Source organism: Pistacia vera, unplaced genomic scaffold (assembly GCF_008641045.1).
Source record: "Pistacia vera cultivar Batoury unplaced genomic scaffold, PisVer_v2 Contig344, whole genome shotgun sequence".
Taxonomy (NCBI): Eukaryota; Viridiplantae; Streptophyta; class Magnoliopsida; order Sapindales; family Anacardiaceae; genus Pistacia; species Pistacia vera.
This window is the reverse complement of record NW_022196162.1, coordinates 709,915-729,950: the sequence shown is the minus strand read 5'-3', so window position 1 is coordinate 729,950 and position 20,036 is coordinate 709,915. Positions and strand designations below refer to the sequence as shown.

Sequence of the window (20,036 nt, the reverse complement as noted above, 5' to 3'; positions counted from 1 at the left end):
TTTCGCTTTTCCATCCAAATTCTGGCTTATTACAACGGCCAAATTCAACCACCACCTGAACCATCGGCCTCCACTCTATAAAAACCTCAATCCCGAGACTTGGTAACCTCCCGTTTGTCGGCCGTAACTCGTCATAACTGCTTACTGGCCCTTATAATAATACATTATAATTTTTCTAGATCTCATCTTAAGGAACTTGCCTCCGCATAGTAATAATTATTTGTATATTATAAAAAATATATGTTATTTTACATTAAATATTTAAGATAGCATAACATATTTTCAGTCAATTGAGTTATTGTATTAACTTTGGGTGGCATGGTTGATTTGCTAAAAGAAGAAGGAAAGATATCGATATCACTTGAATTGGTTGAAGATTGCATGGGTTGTATTATAGTACAATGTATTTATAAAATTTACATTGAGAGAAACACATTAAAGAGAATGCAAAATTTTATACTTTTAAGATGACTTTGCATATTCTCAACATTACATAGATATATGTACTAGTTTTTGTGAAACCATGTCAATCTCTTTATCAATGCCTATACTTGGATTTGACATGCTCTATTAATTAGTTATTAGTGTATTGCATACTTTACCTCTATACCACTTGCACTTAGTTATCCTTGCTAAACATAAATTTATTGTAAAGTATCTTTGTGGATCGTTTTATAATATAGTGATCATTTTTCATTTTGGGAAAAAAAAAAAAAAATTCTCAGCTACAGAGGATAATAAAAGAGGAAGAAATAAGACAAATTTGCTAGTAATCGTCCTGACTGTTACAATAGCAACTGTTCTCCTACTAGCAGTTGTTATATATTATTGCTGGGGGAGAAAGCTCAAATTTGAAGGTAACATTTTCAGCTTNGGTATTCATAGATGGAGGTTCCTCAGCAACTATCCTATTCCTTGAAGCGGTGAAGGCTATGGGTCTGAAAGAAGCAAACATCAACAGGCAGCTAACACTGCTGGTCGGTTTCAGTTCTGAGCAGAAGTACACCATCGGAGAAATCATCCTTCCTATTTACGCTAGCAGAGTAAACAAACAGACAGTCTTTCTAGTGATCGATTACCCTTCACCATACAATGTCATCTTGGGCCGACCCTAGATCCATGACATGCAAGCGGTCCCATCCACTTTCCACCAGACGATAAGGTTTCCTACCAAATAGGGAGTACGAGAGATCAAGGGTGACCCTAAAGCTTACAGAGATTGCTACAAGAATGCCTTCAAGGGCAAGGGGAACATTTCATAGCAATCACAGTCCCATCCAAACCCTCCGATCGAGCCGAATCAACCATCTATGAAAGAGTTGGATGAAGTACAGATACATCAGGACGATCCCGAGAGAAAGACACATATAGGTTCCCGCCTCAAGCCCGAGACAAGAGAGAAGCTGATAGAATTCCTCAGACAGAACCAAGACTGTTTGCCCGTTCCCACGCTGACATGACGGGAATCAATCCAGAGGCAATAGTCCACCAACTCAAGGTAGATCCGAATCACCCGCCGGTGAAGTAGAGGAGAAGGAAATTTGCACTAGAGCGTAACCGGATCGTCAATGAAGAGATTGAAAAGCTTCTGAGCAATGGTATGATCAGAGAGGTCCACTATCCCGAATGGCTGGCGAATGTCGTGGTCGCAAAGAAAAAGAACAGAAAGTGGAAAGTCTGCATCGACTTCACGGACTTAAACAAAGCCTGCCCCAAGGACTCCTTCCCGCTCTCACATATTGGTCTATAAGTACATGCCGAACAGAAGCTTGGACTACCACTTTTTTGGTACAATAATTTCTCTTCAACTAACTTATTTTCGCAGCTTTGAAAACATTGATTTGAGTATTACTAATTTGTGTTTAATAAATAAATGCAGACCCTTGTAGACGAATTCTTTTGGATTGGACAAAACGTGTTCAAATCATAGAGGGGATTATCCAAGGGCTAGTGTATCTCCAAGAATATTCGAGATTGACTATTATTCACCAAGACCTGAAACTTAGTAATATATTATTGGATGAAAATATGAAGCCTAAAATATCAGATTTTGGTATAGCCAAATTTTTTGTGGAAAATAATCATCAAACAGAACGAATCATTGGAACATAGTAAGTACACATCAATCTTCTTTTCTTCTGTATTGCTTTGTAAGCTTGCACTTGTTAAGACACATGCTTAGCACACTATCTCTAATAATTCAATGCAGTGGTTATATCCCTCCTGAATATGTCAAAAAAGGCATATATTCAACTAAACTTGATGTCTATAGTTTTGGGGTTCTACTTCTACAAATCATAAGTGGAAAAGAGGTTTCATCTTTATATGGCCCACATGAAGACTTGAGCCTCCTAAAGCATGTCAGTTTCCCCAAGAACAGGCCATTAATATTACTAATTAGTATTGGAAATATTTAATTCGATATATATATTTTCATATAAAATTTCAGGCATATGAGTCATGGAAAGATGACAAAGGCATGGAGTTTGTGGATCCATCATTAGATGATACACAATCCTCCTGTAAATTAATGAGATGCTTGCAAATAGCTCTACTATGTGTCCAAGAAAACCAAAATGATAGGCCGTCCATGTTAGAAATTTCCTCGATGCTCAGAACTGGATCCACAAATGCAGTAATCAGCCCCAAGAAGCCTGCTTTCTCAGAACAAAGTTATGAAAAGAAAATGACTAAAAGTTCAGAATTAATTTCGGTTGATGATGCAACAATTTCTGAAGTGGTAGCAAGATGACTCTAGGCTTTTGCAAGACCAATATTTGGTGGTCCTTGGAGATCGGGTAGGAAGCTGCTTAATTTGACCATTATAATTTTCTGCAATATTATTGAACCTATTGCCATTAAACATGGATGCCAACTATCAAAGCGATTAATTGGTTGTAGTTTCTCCTTGTATTATATGGATAATTCAAAGAAAAAGCAAATACGATGACTTTGACTTGATGCTTTCATTTTTTTGGTTTACTTGAAGCTTATTTTTTGTCTTCCAAGAAAATAATAGGAAATGTATGATAAGACTTACCAATGAATACGAGTTTTTGTTCTCTTCTTGGCTACAATTATGTAAATGTTCAAAGTTTGGCATAAATTAGATTTCCATTTTTCTGACCTTTAATTTTCTGGATTTTACTAATTTCTTTGTCCTAAAAAGTTAATTTGAATATGTAAATGTTAGAATCTCACATTACCTAGTGTGGTACTTAAGGTTAGGGGTTCTCCCACCTATCAGACCCCAATATAAATTTTTCTAGCCGTGAAAATTGACCAAGAGCATTGCATTAACGGTGAGCTATCTTCACTATAAATTAACCATAGCCATACTTGCCATGAGCTTTCTTCGATGGCGAGTAAAAGTATTACTAGTATTGCCTTTCATATTTTCCTCTCTTTAGCAATAAATCAAGGCCGAATGACTTACACATACCCAAGGTTTGCAAAAACGACAAGTTGGTACCCAAAAGGTTTTGAAACGACAAATAGGTACTTTCCGTTATGTTCTGTTAGTGATTTTCGTTTAATAATAGTGAAAAGACTAAAATACCCTTGAAAGTTTGATATTTTAGTTTTTTATAAATTTAAAAATTTCTAAAAAACCCCCTAGGTTTGCTAATTTGACTAAATACCTCAATATATAAAATTTTTATAAAATAACAAAAACACCCCCGCCACCTGCAGTGCCAGATTCCGGCCACCACCGTCGGAATCTGGCTGGAAAATTGCGTTACGACACAGACCCGTCGGATCTATGTCATAACGCGTAGATCTGACATTTTTCGGCAAGATCCGTGGCTGATCTGGCCAGAAAATGCCAGATCTACGGCCAGATCTGGCCGTCGAGGCCGGAGTCTAGCTAAAAAATTGCGTTACGACACAAACCCGTCAGATCTGTGTCGTAACGCGTCGATCTGGCCGTCGAGGCCAAAAAAGACCAAATGTAGATCTGGCCTTTTCTAGCCAGATCCGTGGCAGATCTGGCCAGAAAAGTCCAGATCGACTTGATACGACACAGATCCAACGGGTCTATGTCGTAACGCAATTTTTCGCTCAGACCGGAATCTGGCATTACGGGTGGCGGGGGTGTTTTTGTTATTTTATAAAATTTTTATATATTGGGGTATTTAGTCAAATTAGCAAACCTAGGGGGTTTTTTAGAAATTTTTAAATTTATAAAAAACTAAAATATCAAACTTTCAAGGGCATTTTAGTTTTTTCACTATTATCAAACGAAAATCACGAATAGAACATGACGGAAGGTACCTATTTGTTATTTCAAAACCTTTTGAGTACCAACCTATTGTTTTGCCAAACCTTGGGTATGTGTAAGTCGTTCTGGCATAAATCAACCAGCAAAATCACAAGTTTGGGTAAAAGCCGGTTACTGGTATAAAGGTACCGGTTTTGCCGCCTCGGAGATTAATTTTGCTCTCTTTACTCACCTTCTTTGCGCTTTTGCCGATCTGAATTCCACCTCCTACGAGCTCTCTATTCCACCTTCCGATGAAAATAAATTCTCCACCTTCACAGAAACAGTGAAACGAAAAAACCCATCAGTCACTACACTTCTATCCATTGGGGGTGAAACTTCAACCCTTTCAACTGGCTATCCTCTAATGGCGAGCAATCCTTCTTACAGAAAAACTTTCATTGCCTCCACGATGAAAATAGCCAGGCTTTACGGCTTTGGAGGCCTAGACCTTGCTTGGATTCCTGGATTATCAGGCTCTGACATGACTAACATGGGCACTCTCTTTCAAGATTGGCGAGCTGCAATAGAATTAGAGGCAAAAAAGTCTAGCCAGTCACCACTGATTTTGACTGCGAGGGTCGATTATACACCAAATGGTATACATCCAGGAAGTTACCCAACACAGTCGATATAGAATTACTTGGATTGGATTCATGTTCAAGCTAGTGATTACAACAGGCCAGAATGGTCGAATTTTACAGGGGCTCATGCAGCTCTGTACAACCCAACCAGTATTCTTAGTGGCGATTATGGTATAAGAACTTGGATTGAAGGAGGAGTGTCCGCAAATCATGTATTCATGTCACCAAACTAAATATGGATGTGGATGCGTGCATTATCTATTATACTGTCACACAATAAGTCAGTCAAGAGGGGTCCTATTCCATCTCCTAAATTCAACATTGTTAGATAGTTTTTTCACTACAAAACAAAGCATCACAAATTTCTTGTAAAGAAAAACATCTTCTCTCTACATATTTAACATGTGGTCCAAAAAAGGAGAAAGTGTTATTTTTCCACGAAACTATCATAAGTCAATAGAGGAAAATTGCTCTGTTGTATTTTTGCCAACTTGCATATGAACATTCACATTTCCTGCAAAACATGAGCTCCTCCTTCATGCTGACAAAACCATGCCTTCCTCTCTTTCCTCTTCATTTGTCTCCCCATTCGAACTGGAAAACTCGTCACAAAGTTGGATTAGAGGTGGTTACTGGGATTCTACAAGTGACCTCCCCATTTCAGAAATAAATTCTCTCTTTTCACTACCCTTATTGCGGTTTCGCTCGTAAAACTCCTCTACCTACCATATTTCTATCAATAACTTCTGAAAATCCTTCTCCAACTTCACCAGCACTTGAACACAAGAATCCATCAGTTTACACTTTTATCAATCTGGGGTGCAGACAAGACTCATCATTTGGTTCAATGATAAACCATCTTCTTCCAGAAAGACTTTTATCAAATCCTCCATAGAAACAGCCAGGCTTATGGCTTCCATGGCCTGACCTTCTGTGTAAACCAAATAGAACAATCAACATGACAAATTATGAACCCTTTTCGACGAATGGCGCGATGGTAAATTCCGAGGCAAGAATCAGGTAAGTCACAGCTTTTACTGGTAGACCACCATCATTTGCCTGTTCCATCCGATCATTACCAATAGAATCCTTGAAAAAACTTGGATTGGATTCAGTTTTAGCATATGACTATTATGTGCCTACAAGTATATTTTATGCTCATGCTGCTTTATGGGTTCTTCAAGTTGGTTCAATACCAATTATAGTATAAGTGAATGGCTAAGATTGGAGTTGAAGCTAAAACTTGTTCTGGGTTTGCCTTATCATGGCTACGCCTGGACCGCTGTTATCCGTTGAAAATGCTATCGGTGCACCGCTTCTGGTCCCAGATCACATATATGGTTCTATAGGCTACAAGTTCATCAAATCGTACTTGAGATTGGTTATGGAGCTGCTTCAGTGTATAATCTACTTTGTGGGTGAATTTTTCACTGCTGGAACAAATTGTCAATTTTGATGGTGTGGAGGCTATAAAGCAAAAGTTTCTTATGCAAAAGAAAAGGGCTGCTTGGTTACATGGTTTCAGCTCTCTATGATGACAAATGGGAGCTTTCTTAGCTGTATGGAATTTTTTATGTTATTCATTTGATCTTCTTCAATTATCTTCTCCATTATTCTTAACAGAGATACAGGGGATTTCACTGGGAGATCAATCCCAAGTGTTTCCATTATCATTTATTAAATATGAGAAGTTTACAACTATGTGAATCTAAGAACATAAGAAACATATTTTCAGTCAAAAGGAAAGTCTGAAGATCATGAAACAAGCGCGGTTACTGATAATAATTCTTGTAACAGTAGCAATACTTGCTGCTTCTTAGCATAATTTGCTGCTTGAAAGAGAGTACTCAATCACAGGTAATTAAGCTTTGTTCAATATGAGTGCTATACCAACCTGAAATAGAGTAATTTGACCATTTTATGATGAATTGTGCTTTAATTATATTTGGTTCAGGGATTTGATTACTATGAAGAGTTTACTATCAAACTGAAAATCAAAATATCAGCTGCTGAAAACTTAACATGATGCAAATAAGCTGCAAGTATTCATTTTTACAACCATTAAGCGGCACAAATAACTTCTCCACAATAATAAGCTCGGCGAGGGGGATCGGTCCCGTCTACAAGGTAATCCTAACAGTATAAGATGTAAGGTGCTGTTTAGGAGTTGTCCAGCTGATGCCATATACAGGGTGTTCATGATATTTTTTATTATTGGATTAGCCTATTGTGTCACATCAGTTTGTATAGTAAAGTTTTTGAAAAAGTACTGGTTTCAACTGTCAGGAGGTTATGAGGGACAAGAAATACAGTCAAGAGACTTCAAAACTTCTCATCAAGGACTTGAAGAGTTCAAGAATGAAGTTGGCTTACTGCAAGGCTTCAGCATGTAAATCTTGTAGAGTCTTGGAATTTGCACTGAAAGAAAGAAAAGATGCTATTTATGAACACATGCCAAACAAAAGCTTGGATTTCTACATCTTTGGTATGCAAACTCTATACTTCCAACTATGTTCTATAACAATGTTTAATGTTTCATGTAATTTACTTAATTCAACTGACTAATTACTTCTTTACATTTGTATATTAACTACTCTTTTTAGAAGATAAAACATAGCGAAACAGTTAATTTTAGGACTGTGAAACTTGACTGTCTTGTTGTTTTTGCTTCCAGTTTTAATTGACAACGATTACAAGTCTGGTTTTTTGCAGATGCAACAGCGGTATCTTTTAGATTGAGAAAACGTTGGATCATTGAAGGTGTTACTCAAGGGCTTTTATATCTACAAGATACTCAAACTTTACAATAGTTCATAGGACTTAAGGCTACACATTTTGTTGATAAAGAAATGAACCCCAAAATATCAGATTTTGGAATGGCTAAAGCTTTTACAAAAGATGAATTTGAAGCTAACACAGGCCGCATAGTTGGAACATAGTAAGTTTTAACTTGCTAAATTGATATGTGACACATATTTCTAAGTTTTCTTTGTTGATAATGCATTTCTTGCTATGTAATTGCAGTGGCTATGTTCCTCCTGAATTGTAAGAAGGTATATACTCTATGAAGTAGTGTTTATAGTTACTGAGTTCTGCTTCTGCAATCTAAGTGGCAAGAGGACCGCATGCTACTATGGCTCACAAAAATTAACCCTTTTGGAATATGTAGTCACTTTTTTTGATTTTCAATTCAACTTTAATCCATTACAGTTTTTCCTGTGAACTTTGTGTTTTTTTATAATGAAACTTCTAGATGGAGCCAGTAATGGTTATAATCGCCATTCACTTGAAAAACAAAATTTAGTCAAATTTCTTTGAAACTTTAAACTGCAAAGCTTGGTAACATTTGAATTACTTTAGGGGTATAGTTGTGGAGAAAAGTGAAGGCATGGAGTTTTTGATTCATCATGGATGATCTTCTTCTCCATTGAAACTAAAGAGATGCATGCAAGTAGCTTTATTGTGTTCCAGGAAAATCCTTGAAAGACCACCATGCTCAGGTTTATAACATGCTCAAAGGTGAAGTGAACATCCCTTCTCCTAAGAAGCTCTTTTTCAGTCAAAGAGATGAGATGAGGATGTAATGCATCTTCAAGGTGAAAAATTTTATAGTCAATGATGCAACATTACTCAACCGAACCGATGAGTCGATGACTATTCTGAAAGATATTGAAGTAATTGAATCTCATAACTGCACTCACGTGTAATTCTGTTGTTTTTATGAGGGAGATTGCAGTCCTTGAAACACTAGGTTTTTAATTTTTTTTAATTTTTTTGCATCCCTTGTAAACTAAGGGCATTTGTTTATTCTTTTCCCCCCACCTCTTTTGTAGAGTTTTTTGTTTACTACTGTTCATAGCTATCCAATACTTTCTTTTAGTTTATTGTTATATGCACACAATCTCTTGGTTTATAAAGAGGATGGTCACTCTACTAATATTAATTATTGTAACTTTTCGGATGATATCCATTCATGAATATCGATTAGCGGTTCTTAAACGAATGTCGTGTCACTTTCTGTCTCGAGGGTTTCATCCAATCACCTTGGGTGTTTGTTGTGGTTGGGTAGCCCGAGAATTTTGTTGCGATTGTTGTGGAGTGAGGGCTTGCTATTTTTTTTATTATTTTGTGGTGCAGGGTTCGGCTGGCCGGTTGGAGCAGCTTTGGAGACCCACTGCTGACGGAACCCAAGCGGGCAACACCCACAAAAGTGGGGGAAAAAACAAAAACAATTAACGTGCCATTTTTTTGGGATTTTGGAAAAGTTTTAAGATTTTGTTTGGGTTTTTTGTTTTTGAGAAAAGAAATTAAATGAGAGATAAGAGTATCCTCAAGAATGCAGTAGTTCTCTAAATATAGAGTACTATGGGACAAAGATGAGATGAAAGGAAAGGAAAAGGGATTTATATGATTAAAGCGAGAAGAAGGAATTTATAGGATAAATCCAATAAGAAAAACCGTTAACCTTTATAACTGAATTAGTATCTGATTCAAGTGGAAAACCAGTTCGGTTTTGGTTTGGTTTTTCATTCAAACCGAATTCCGGTTCAGTTCAAGAAAGTGCCAAACCAGTCCAGTTAACTGGATTTCACTACCCCTATGTATGACAAATATATTGACCAAGAATGCTTCAAAGTATGACATTTCAATTTTTCCTGTTCACTCCTCTCAATAGATGGTGGTAGTTATATGTAGCGTCACCTCACAAAAATGTTTATAGCTATCGAGTATGATGTTTATAGCTATGCGTGGCTATATTACCAGTATAAGAAAGTATATACTCCATGAAGTATGATTGTTCTGCTTCTGCAAATCATTAGTGGCAAGAAGACTGCATGCTATTGTGGCTCCTACAAAATTTGAACCTTTTAGAATATGTAAGTTACCGTCATTCTTTCCTGTAACATCCTGATTTAAAAAAAATTAAAAAAAAAAAAATTGTGATTTACTATAGCAGAAACTTGGCCAAAGTCGTAACATTTAATTACTTAAGCTTTGAATGATGGAAGAAGGTGAAGTCATGGATGTTTTTCGATTATCACTAACGATTCGTCTTCTCCATGGATTGAAGAAATGCTTGCTAGTACTGTACTATGTACTACAAAATCCTGCAGATAGACCAACCATGTTTATGTTTATACGATGCTCAAAAGCGAAACTGCACCATCCCAACTCCTAAAAGGCCTGCATTTTCATTTAAAAGAGATGAAGATGAGGAAAGTAAATGTGCATTGAAGGTGAAAATTTGCTTAGTTCATGAGGCAACAATCACCAACTGGTAGCCAGATGACAATGTAGCCTCTCATGGTACATAACTGAGAAGATACTAACTATTCTCGTCATCACTAATCAAGTAGGCCATCTGTCCTAGAATACGATGGAAGCTGCCCTTGGAAAGTTGTAGATATCACAAAATTTTCTTGAAAATGTAATGAGTGTTCTTACATTCAAGTGTTTATAGAAATATTTTGTTTCTGGAATTCAGCCTATGCTCAATTTTCTATGGTGCGACAAGCTAAGAAGCAATTCTATTCATCACGCCCTTTGTGAAATGTGACGCTATATTACAAAAAGTTTTCTCGGTTCTATAAGTTTGGACCATGAAAACATAGCCTTCTTTCAATTTATTTAAAGAAAGAAAATCCCTTTTGGGGAAACATACGTGAAGTGGGAACTACAGTGAAGTGGGTAGTTATTTTACGCTGACCCACCACAGAAGCAGCCTTGGTGCCTTTACTTTACGCAACTTCAACTTGAAAGAAACAAGAAAAACCTGGTTCAAGTTTTGCCACGTTTCTAAGTTCAAAAGCAAATATTAACTGAAGACAGCAAGCTTGTAGCCACAAAGAAATATTGAGCCATCCTCTATCAATCAATTGAGGCCAACGACCCAAGGTTTTTCATAACGACAAATTGGCACCTAAAGGTTTGAAATGACAAACAGTACCTTCCTCATGTTCTTTAGTGATTTCTGTTTGTTAATAGTGAAAAGACTAAAATGCCCTTGAAAGTTTGATATTTTAGTTTTTTATAAATTTAAAAATTTCTAAAAACCCCTAGGTTTGCTAATCTAACTAAACCCCCCATATATAAAAATTTTTTAAAATACAAAACACCCCACCACCTACAGTGCCAGATTCCGTGCCACCACTGAATTCGGCTGGAAATTGCGTTACGACACAGATCCGCTGGTCTGTGTGTAACGCAATTTTCGCGAATTCCGCGTGGTGGCGGATCTGGCACTGAGGTGGGGGTGGTTTTTGTCATTTTATAAAATTTTTTATATATGTGGTGTTTAGTAGTTAGCAAACCTAGGGTGGTTTTTAGAATTTTAAATTTATAAAAAACTAAAATATCAAACTTTCAAGGGCATTTTAGTCTTTTCACTATTAACAAACAGAAATCACTAACAGCACATGACGAAGGTACCTATTGTCGTTTTCAACCTTTTGGTACCAATTTTTGTTCGGCAAACCTTGGGTCGTTCGGCCATCAATTGATGATGCTTTAATTAGTTTCTATAGCTGCCAAAAAGATATTTTAATGAATTTTTATATTTGGGGTTTCGAATATTTTTCTAGAAAATGGATGAATTTAACATACACGATCTCACGGAAGAAAATGAAATATACCCTTATTTAAAAATTGTCTATTTATTTAACAGAACCTTGACTTATTAATTTATTGGATCCGAAGACAGTACACATTAGAATCTATGACCTTTGAGACCAAGTCATATCCACCTATTTTCTGTATTTACTAATACTATAGTTCATGAGAAATTTAACAATGTCAAATGTCTTGACTAGGAACAGAAGCCAATGACTTGACCCTGTCTCAAAATATTTTTCTAATTGTTATACATGGCAAAATTCTAGGGAAGTATCTAGTAGCTTTGTTTATGGCAACAAACATATGATCCCTTCCCTTCTTTTTTATTATGTCTTGCCGGTTGAATTTTTCTATTTCACAAAATTGGATCAAAGCTGGTTACTTGGTATGCTAGTGTGAATTTCCCATACAGAAATAAATTCTGCCTTGTTTACTCACCTTATATGTGCTTTTGCCAATGTAGACTCTTCCACTACCAGCTCTCCATCCCATCTGCCAATGAACAATACTTCTCAGCTTTATGGTACCATCTTGCAAAGTCCATCATTACAACCTTCTGTCAGTCTGGAATGGACAATTAACATGTCAATCCATATGGCAACAAAGTGACTATTCAGTTCTATCTTCAATAGTAGTGATTCTTCTCATTGGAAGTCTTTTATGAATCTTCGATGAAACCCGCAAGCGTTATGGATTTAAAGGGATTGATTTGTTCTGGCTGTGGCCTAACCAAAGTATGATTGAGTTGCTATTTGCTTAGATATGGATGACAATGGACACACGGCATCCCTGCACATTTTAAGATTGGGAAAAGATAACATTAATGCTCAGTTGACCTGAAGTCTTTCTAACAAACAGTTGTGGTTCTATGGCCAAAATCAAGGCGTATTAACCCTAGGTTCATGCATGGAGAAGGGCAAGAGGTATTAATTTAGTACCAACTCTTAGTTGACTCGAAGAATGTCATGCCCCCTCCGAGTATCCTTATCCCACCAGATCCGGCGCTCCAGGAGACTCAAGATCCGAAAGGAAGGTGAATCCTCTATATAAATAAAAAGTTCATAAAAATAATTCTATTTATAGACGAAGTGAAAGTAGTGCACTTGCATGTTTAACATTTAGAAACGAAATACATAATAATTATTCTAACAGCGAGAACTGAAAATCTGGTTACAAAAGAAACGTAGTATCAAGTCCACTAAGTTTGTAAAAAGATGCGATCATCATGCGTCAAGGCCAACCTAGAGCGTAGAGTATGCTCCACACGAACCCGATCTACGATCCTGGGGAGGAAACATAAACAGTGAGCTGGGAAGCCCAGTGAGCGGATAATATATTTATACGAAAATAACTTTACCTTGAAAACATGCATGAATAATCCATTGCATGCCAACAACACTAATGCACTTATGATAGGCAACAACACATATATATATTCTCGTTTGCCATGAAATCACACACCACTATCATAAAATAAATCAATTATCACCACCCTACTAGCACTTAGGGACTTGGATCATAACTATCCGAACCATCCCTAACTCAGACAGAAACTACCCCACCCGCAATCTACCCTCGAGATGGTACGAACATCACTGGATAACCATGCTCGACCCACAGTCTACCCTCGGGCATATGATATGTATCTTAATAATCTCGCCCACGGTCTACCCTCGGCATCCAAAATCCCACATCGGCCAATAACCGCCTGGTGTAATCCTACCCGAGCTCATTAGGCTCCGTCTTGTCCTAGTAGGATATCCCAATCTTAGATAGAACATACCATCTCAATGCGCTCATGAGGATAAATATCAAATACTAGCTGATGTCTGGAGAGGATGGTACGGGTTTCCAATCCGGGAGTCAAAACATAATAATATCATGCATCCACAATTTCATTACAAATATGCATCATGCAGGCCTTATTGCTATATAGATTATAATATGATATAAATTTCATAAAAAGGCATGTAATCATGAATGCAATGCTCACCACATCAAAATAGAAAAGTGTAAACTCTATTACAACCCTATATTTACTATCATTTTAGGTCCCAAACTTCTAACATGCACATGAACCCCCTGCTGCCAAGAGCCTACTGCCCAATGTTCTGAAAACGGATTGGACTATGACCATTCAAGGGTCCGGTTCCCAGTTTGACCGTTGGATCGTCAGTTAGACCGTATTCTATAAAAATTTTTTAGTCCCGAAGGTTTGAAATTCATCAAAACACCCTATATAATACTCTCTTAAGGTTTGAAATCTATCCAAAACACCCTTGTCGCGCGAAGAGACTGGTGATGTGGCGGCAGCGGACGATCGACGGCCAATCGAGATTTGGAATTATGGGGCTTTTGATGTACAGTGCCCCGCATTTGATGGTGGTGGCTAGGGAGTTCCATCGGCGCCGTAACTCGCCGGAATCAACAAAAAATCCGATAGTAGCGTAAACTTTAGGTGGACGGCGAGTGACGAAGGTTGACACACGTGGCTAAAATGGCTGGGTTTTGTCGTGGAGATGCCATCCCTAATGGTCATGTTTTTCGCTGTCGAACATGCCGAATTCCGACGGGATTTGCTGCGATTGGACCACGATTCGGCACTATTCCGATAGTCCAACCGCGGTCCAATCTAGTTTAAATCAAATAACTTTTTTATCTATCCGGACCGGATTTGCCGTCGGTAGCTAGTCGAACACTCGACCAGACGGTCCGTCCAGTTTTCAGAACATTGCTACTACCCATAGAAAAAAAAATCTAACATTTTTATTCCACACTTTTTCTGCAATTTCCAAATAAAAGTACCATTTATAGTATTTAATTCTCATAACTTCATATCCATTCTACCTTTTTACCAACTCATATCCATTCTACCTTTTTACAACTTCCAACACTTATTCCCCTCACAATCACGTTTAATCAAGTCCGCAGTTTATGAAATGCAGCAATTACTACACTAATGACTCCAAATATCTAGCCACACATGCAACAACAATATAGCAAAAAATATATATACACTTTAAGTAAACCTCCAGCTCATGATTTCGTACCCATACCTCCAAAAAATCCAGCCAATCTCTAACCTTTTAGGCAAAGTAAACGTTCACATTCTATACAATATAGGCCAGCATCTCATGCCCATTATTTCCCAAATTTTCCAGCCGTCCATCATCACAAAGCTTAGCAGAACATTCATATAAAATTCAAAATTCTTTAGTATCACCCATATTCATGTTTCTAATCAAGTCAATTTATACTAACCCACAACCTTCCAATTCATTCTACCACCATTTGTTTCAAAACAAATAAAATACTCCTAATTGTAAACAATAAAAGAGCCAATACCAATCAAATTAACCAACATAGCATGCATTTCCATATAATCCAGAGAAAAGATTAAAATTTACATAAACAAATTTATAACCATTCCTATTAATGAAAATTCATTTGCCCATCTTAACACCTTCTTAATATATTTTTTTTCCACTTCCACCCCACCCAGCACATAATTAAACCATTTCATTAGTCAAAAGAAACATTCAACACCTTTAATTCCATATGAACACCGTATACATACACATGCAACAAGCACTAAAAAAAATCAAATTTTCAAAACCCCAATCTACTGCAAAATCATCCAACTAACCAACCACCACACATTTCAATTATCTCACAAGACAAAGATTCAAAATAACAAGTATCAACCAAAAACCAATGTTGGCATAACTCAACCCAACATTTCCAAGCACACCGCCAACTAATATAATATACCAGCAGGGCATTATACAAATTATACATAATACAACTTTCCAGCAACCGAAATGCACATGCAATATCCTTCACAATTTTAATCTATCATTAATTTTGTATACATGCACAAATGTAGGAAAATAAGGAATGAAATCTTTGAAAATCATTTTAGTATATATTCCACTCACACTTTCTCCTTTGCTTTCAACTAAGTGCTCAGTCCTCCTATCTCTTCACCATTTGATTCAAAATTGAAATAAGAATTGGGATCTAAACAATGAGGGAAATGAAAATGATAAAATACGATGAGGATTGAAAATGCATGCCTAACACTTAGGCTCCATTAGGTTCACATAGTGGGAAAACTATTCTAGTTTTCCCAAAAAGTTAACACAAATTGTGTTTGTTTCACCTTTTCAAATAGTTTCTAAATTATTTAATTTCCTTTAATCCCCCTAAATTTGTTAATTTAACTAAACCCCCCAAATTTTTTTTTAAAAGTTGACAAAAACACCCCAGCAACCCTTATAGATTCCGGCCACCATTCCGAAATCTGATGTAATGGCGCACTACCGATTGAATCTGGCTGGTAATGTGTCGAAAATGCCAGATCTACGGCCAAAGATCTAGCTTCAACGACGGCCAATATAGGCTGTCGTTGATGGGTTGACCATCAACAATGGCCGTATCTTTGGCCATCGTTGATGACCAAATGCAGCCAGATCGGCCGTCAATGGCCAGATCTAGTTGCAAATCTGGCCTTTTCCGCCAAATCCACTGTGGATCTAGCCAGAAAGGGCCATATCGGTGCACAACTGGCAAGATCGAGCCAGTCATATCCGATACGGTAACTCCGCCACCTCGCGGTGGTGGCCGGCTATCTGTATTTAATGGTGGGTTGGGGGTGTTTTTGTTAACTTTAATATTTATTATAGGGTGTTAGTAAAAACAAATATAGGGGGTATTTTTATAATTTCCAAATCCTACTTGTAATACCCCCCATTTAACTTTTTTCAAAAGATTATTCTAAAAACTACCCAATAATGAACCAAACGGAGCCTTAGTACTTTACCCTTCTAAAATTCTTCCCTACAAATCACCTCTCGGCCCTCTTCTACTTTAACTTAAATTGTTTTCTCTCTTTCAATTTATATAGGAATGAACGCAAAATGAGAAAGAGAAAAAAAAACAAGCTTCTCCTCTCTCACCTTTTTTTTTTTTTCCTTTCATTCTCTGGCTATCTCTTTCTCCACTCCCCCAGTCTTCTTCTCCTCATCCAATTAATAGAAATTCATAACCATCATTGGCAAAATAAGGTGCCAAAACGGGGGCTGATTCTCCAGAAAAAAATTACCTTTAATCCATCTTGCAATGGCCAATTATCATGCATCCCTTAGTCTTTGATTCTACGTCTGCACCCCAAAATCCTTTAATTAAAGTTTTGTTTTACACGATCTCACCCTAGAAAATTAGCATGTGCCCTTGCATGACACAATATTAATAAGACCCCTCATCTTTAATCAATTTCATATAGTCGTGTGAAGATTTCACACTTCCAATTTCCACAAGTGTTCCTACAAAACTATTTAATAAACCCACCAGGCCTTATTTCTTACTAAAACTCTCCAAAGTTTCAATTCTTACACATTACCTCCTAATTCACATAAATAAATAAATAAAATCCCCAAAGAAAATACGAGATTACAAAGAAGTAGTTGGCTCTGGCTGTGTTTGTTTTACAAAATCATGACGTCTAGGAAAGAGTCTTTCTAGTGAATTCTCCAATTACAGCTGACTTCATTATATTAAAACTTTTATGACGTAGTCAAGATGCATGATTCTACAATCGTTTAACCTTCTTAGCACGGCAAAATTCTAGAACTTGATGGCCAGCTTTCGTATGTGTCTGGCAATATTCGACCTTCGAATTATGTAGAATTCAAAATACACAAAAAAAGAGCTCTTTTACTATAAATATCAACCATAGAAATACTTTCTTTACAAAGCTTTAATGGCTTCAAAAAATACACATGTGTATCTTCCATGTTTTGCTCTCTTCAGCAATAATAATATTGCAACAAGCAACAGCACAAACCTGGATTAGAGCCGGTTACTGGTATAAAGATAGCGGTTTGCCACTTCAGAGATCAGTTCCGATAAGACTTTAGCAATTTATTAAGTACAAGGTGGTCATCCAATGGTTTAATTAATACTCAATTAGTCAATTATCTTTGGCAATCTCAATTTAATCCTGCTGCATTTTAATTACCATAATTAAAATTTTATGAGATATAAAACCCAATTATCTAAAGACAGTCTTAATTTAATCCAGTTGTATTTTAATCATGAGATCTTAGACAGTCTCAATTTAATCCTATTGCATTTTAATTGAATTAAGATTTAATGAGATATAATACTTAATTGTCTTAGACAATCTTAATTTAATCATGTTACATTTTAGTTTCCATAATTAAGGTTTCATGAGATATAATACCTAATTATCTTGGATAATCTCAATTTAATCCTATTGCATTTCTAATTGTCATAAGATTTCATGAGATATAGTACCCAATTATCTTGGACAATCTTAATTTAATCCTGTTACATTTTTATTGCCATAATAAGATTTCATGGGATCTCAAACAATCTTAATTTAATTCTATTGCATTTTAATTTTCATAATTAAGATTTCATGAGATATAATACCCAATTATCTTGGACTAAGTAATACTACACCAATAACCCTCTCTCACAAACTCTCTCACAACCCTGACGTGGTAGCTTACAATTAGTCAGCTTGCAATTAATTAGTGAGACCTATGTGAGACCTATGTGGGACCCGTTGTAAACTGATCAATTGTAATCTGTTACGTCAAGGTTGTGAAAGAAAGTTTGTGAGAGAGGATATTATTGGTGTAGTATTATAATTATTCATCTCAATTTAATCATGTTGCATTTTAATTGCCATAATTAAGATTTCATGAGATATAATACCCAATTATCTCAGACAATCTTAATTTAACTCTGTCGTATTTTAATCTAGTGAACAATAATTTCTCTTTAAGGTTTGTTCTCCAGCTATGTACAGAATTAACCAAATATGACAATGTTGAGAGTATAAGATATAAAACATAGTATAGGGAGAGTACAACATGCCACAATATTCAACCAATAGTGAAATAATTTTCACAAATTTTGCCAGAATTTTCCATGCAATATTCATCATAAAAATATTAAATAAACCAACCATTACATATAAATAATCTATTTAATATTTTTTAACAATCTAAAAAATGAAATTGCTCCAAGAATTCTAAATTAATATTAGAAAAATCATGCACCCACAGACACCACCACGTGCACGTGGGGCCTGGTGGGAGCATCCATCCGGGTCAATTTATATCAATTTATAGGGTTCTCTTATTAAAAGTCTAATAAACTCTAAAACTCATTAAAGGCTCAAACTCATACTTATCGTCAACCCAGATTATATAAAACAAAAGGTATTGGATAAATTCTTGAATGATCATATAAACCTATTAGGATATCTTGTTGAACTATACATTTACCCAATTTTATCAAACCAAATTATAATTAATTTTAGCCCACAATTAAGAATTTTCTAACATATACCATATAAAATGTACAAAATTTTTGTTACATTTCACACTGCTGACAAATGATATTGGGATTAAGTTTATAAGATTTGAATCCTCATAATTAAATAAATGTGTTTGCATGAGGTCAAGATATGTACGTAGCATTAGCACGTAGGTAGGAGTGTGTAATTACTTGTCAATATGGAAATAGCTAGGAATGTGTCCCGTAAATCAACGGTCAAGTTTTGTTTAACATTCTTCCTCTTGATTTGCTGTGTGTGGTGGAAGTTGCACGTAATACTAATTTCCAAAGAGAAATTAACTTGTGGAGCCCCTGCAGTCTCAATCACCTTTAATATTTGGTCTCCTAAAAATACCTCTTTCGCTCTGTCTCTAATACGTCAACAAGAGCATGTAGAGGCAAAATAAGAAGCCAACACCGCACTTCAATTCCGGTCATAATTTTAAAAACGAAAACCATCGGGAGAAAAGTCCTCCTTGCAGCAATTCCAGTCATTGACAAAAAGATAACCCTTTTCACATCTATAATTGTCAAAATGGATGTATACCTGACAGTATTTTTTTTTTTTTTTTTTTTTTGGAATCATACCTTTATATACAAGATCTGGAATATCATGATAGGATCATGACACTTGTAACAATATCCCTTACTCATTTTTTTCAATAGGGTTCTAATAGTTACAATTTTTACATATTATCTTCTCTACTTCTGATAGTCGGGTTTTCTTAAACCCACCTTAAATAGTAGGTTTCAAGTGCATTCCCCTTAATTCGAACCCAATTTTCAAATATGAAATTTAAGGTTAAAATCAAAGAGGATGTGTTCTAAACCTCACTATTTAAGGTGAGTAAAAGACAAATATTCAAACCCCACCACAGGAAGTGGGTTATACAAAATGTAAAAAACGTAAGTTTTAAGTCACACCGAAAAAAGTGGGAATGTTCGGATCTCACGTTGAGAAGGAAAAGGGCAGGGTGGGTTCCCATCAAGGTATGAGAGGTTACGTAAGTCATATCATAATTCGGTATATTCATGTCACCAACTACATATGGATGTGGTATGCGTGCATTAGCTTATTATACTGTCACAACAATAAGTCAGAGTCAAGAGGGGAGCCTAGTCCATCTCCTAAATTCAACATTGTGGGTCCCGTCCATCTCCTAAATTCAACATTGTTAGATAGTTTTTTCACTACAAAACAAAGCATC

The 20,036-nt window shown here is 36.2% G+C and overlaps 1 protein-coding gene across 1 annotated transcript in view; it reads left to right on the top strand.

Annotated features, from left to right (window-relative positions):
• Positions 1-20,036, top strand: part of LOC116138879 (putative receptor-like protein kinase At4g00960) — a 41,669-nt gene that overhangs the window by 2,093 nt on the left and 19,540 nt on the right. The gene's annotated exons all lie outside the window — the stretch shown is intronic.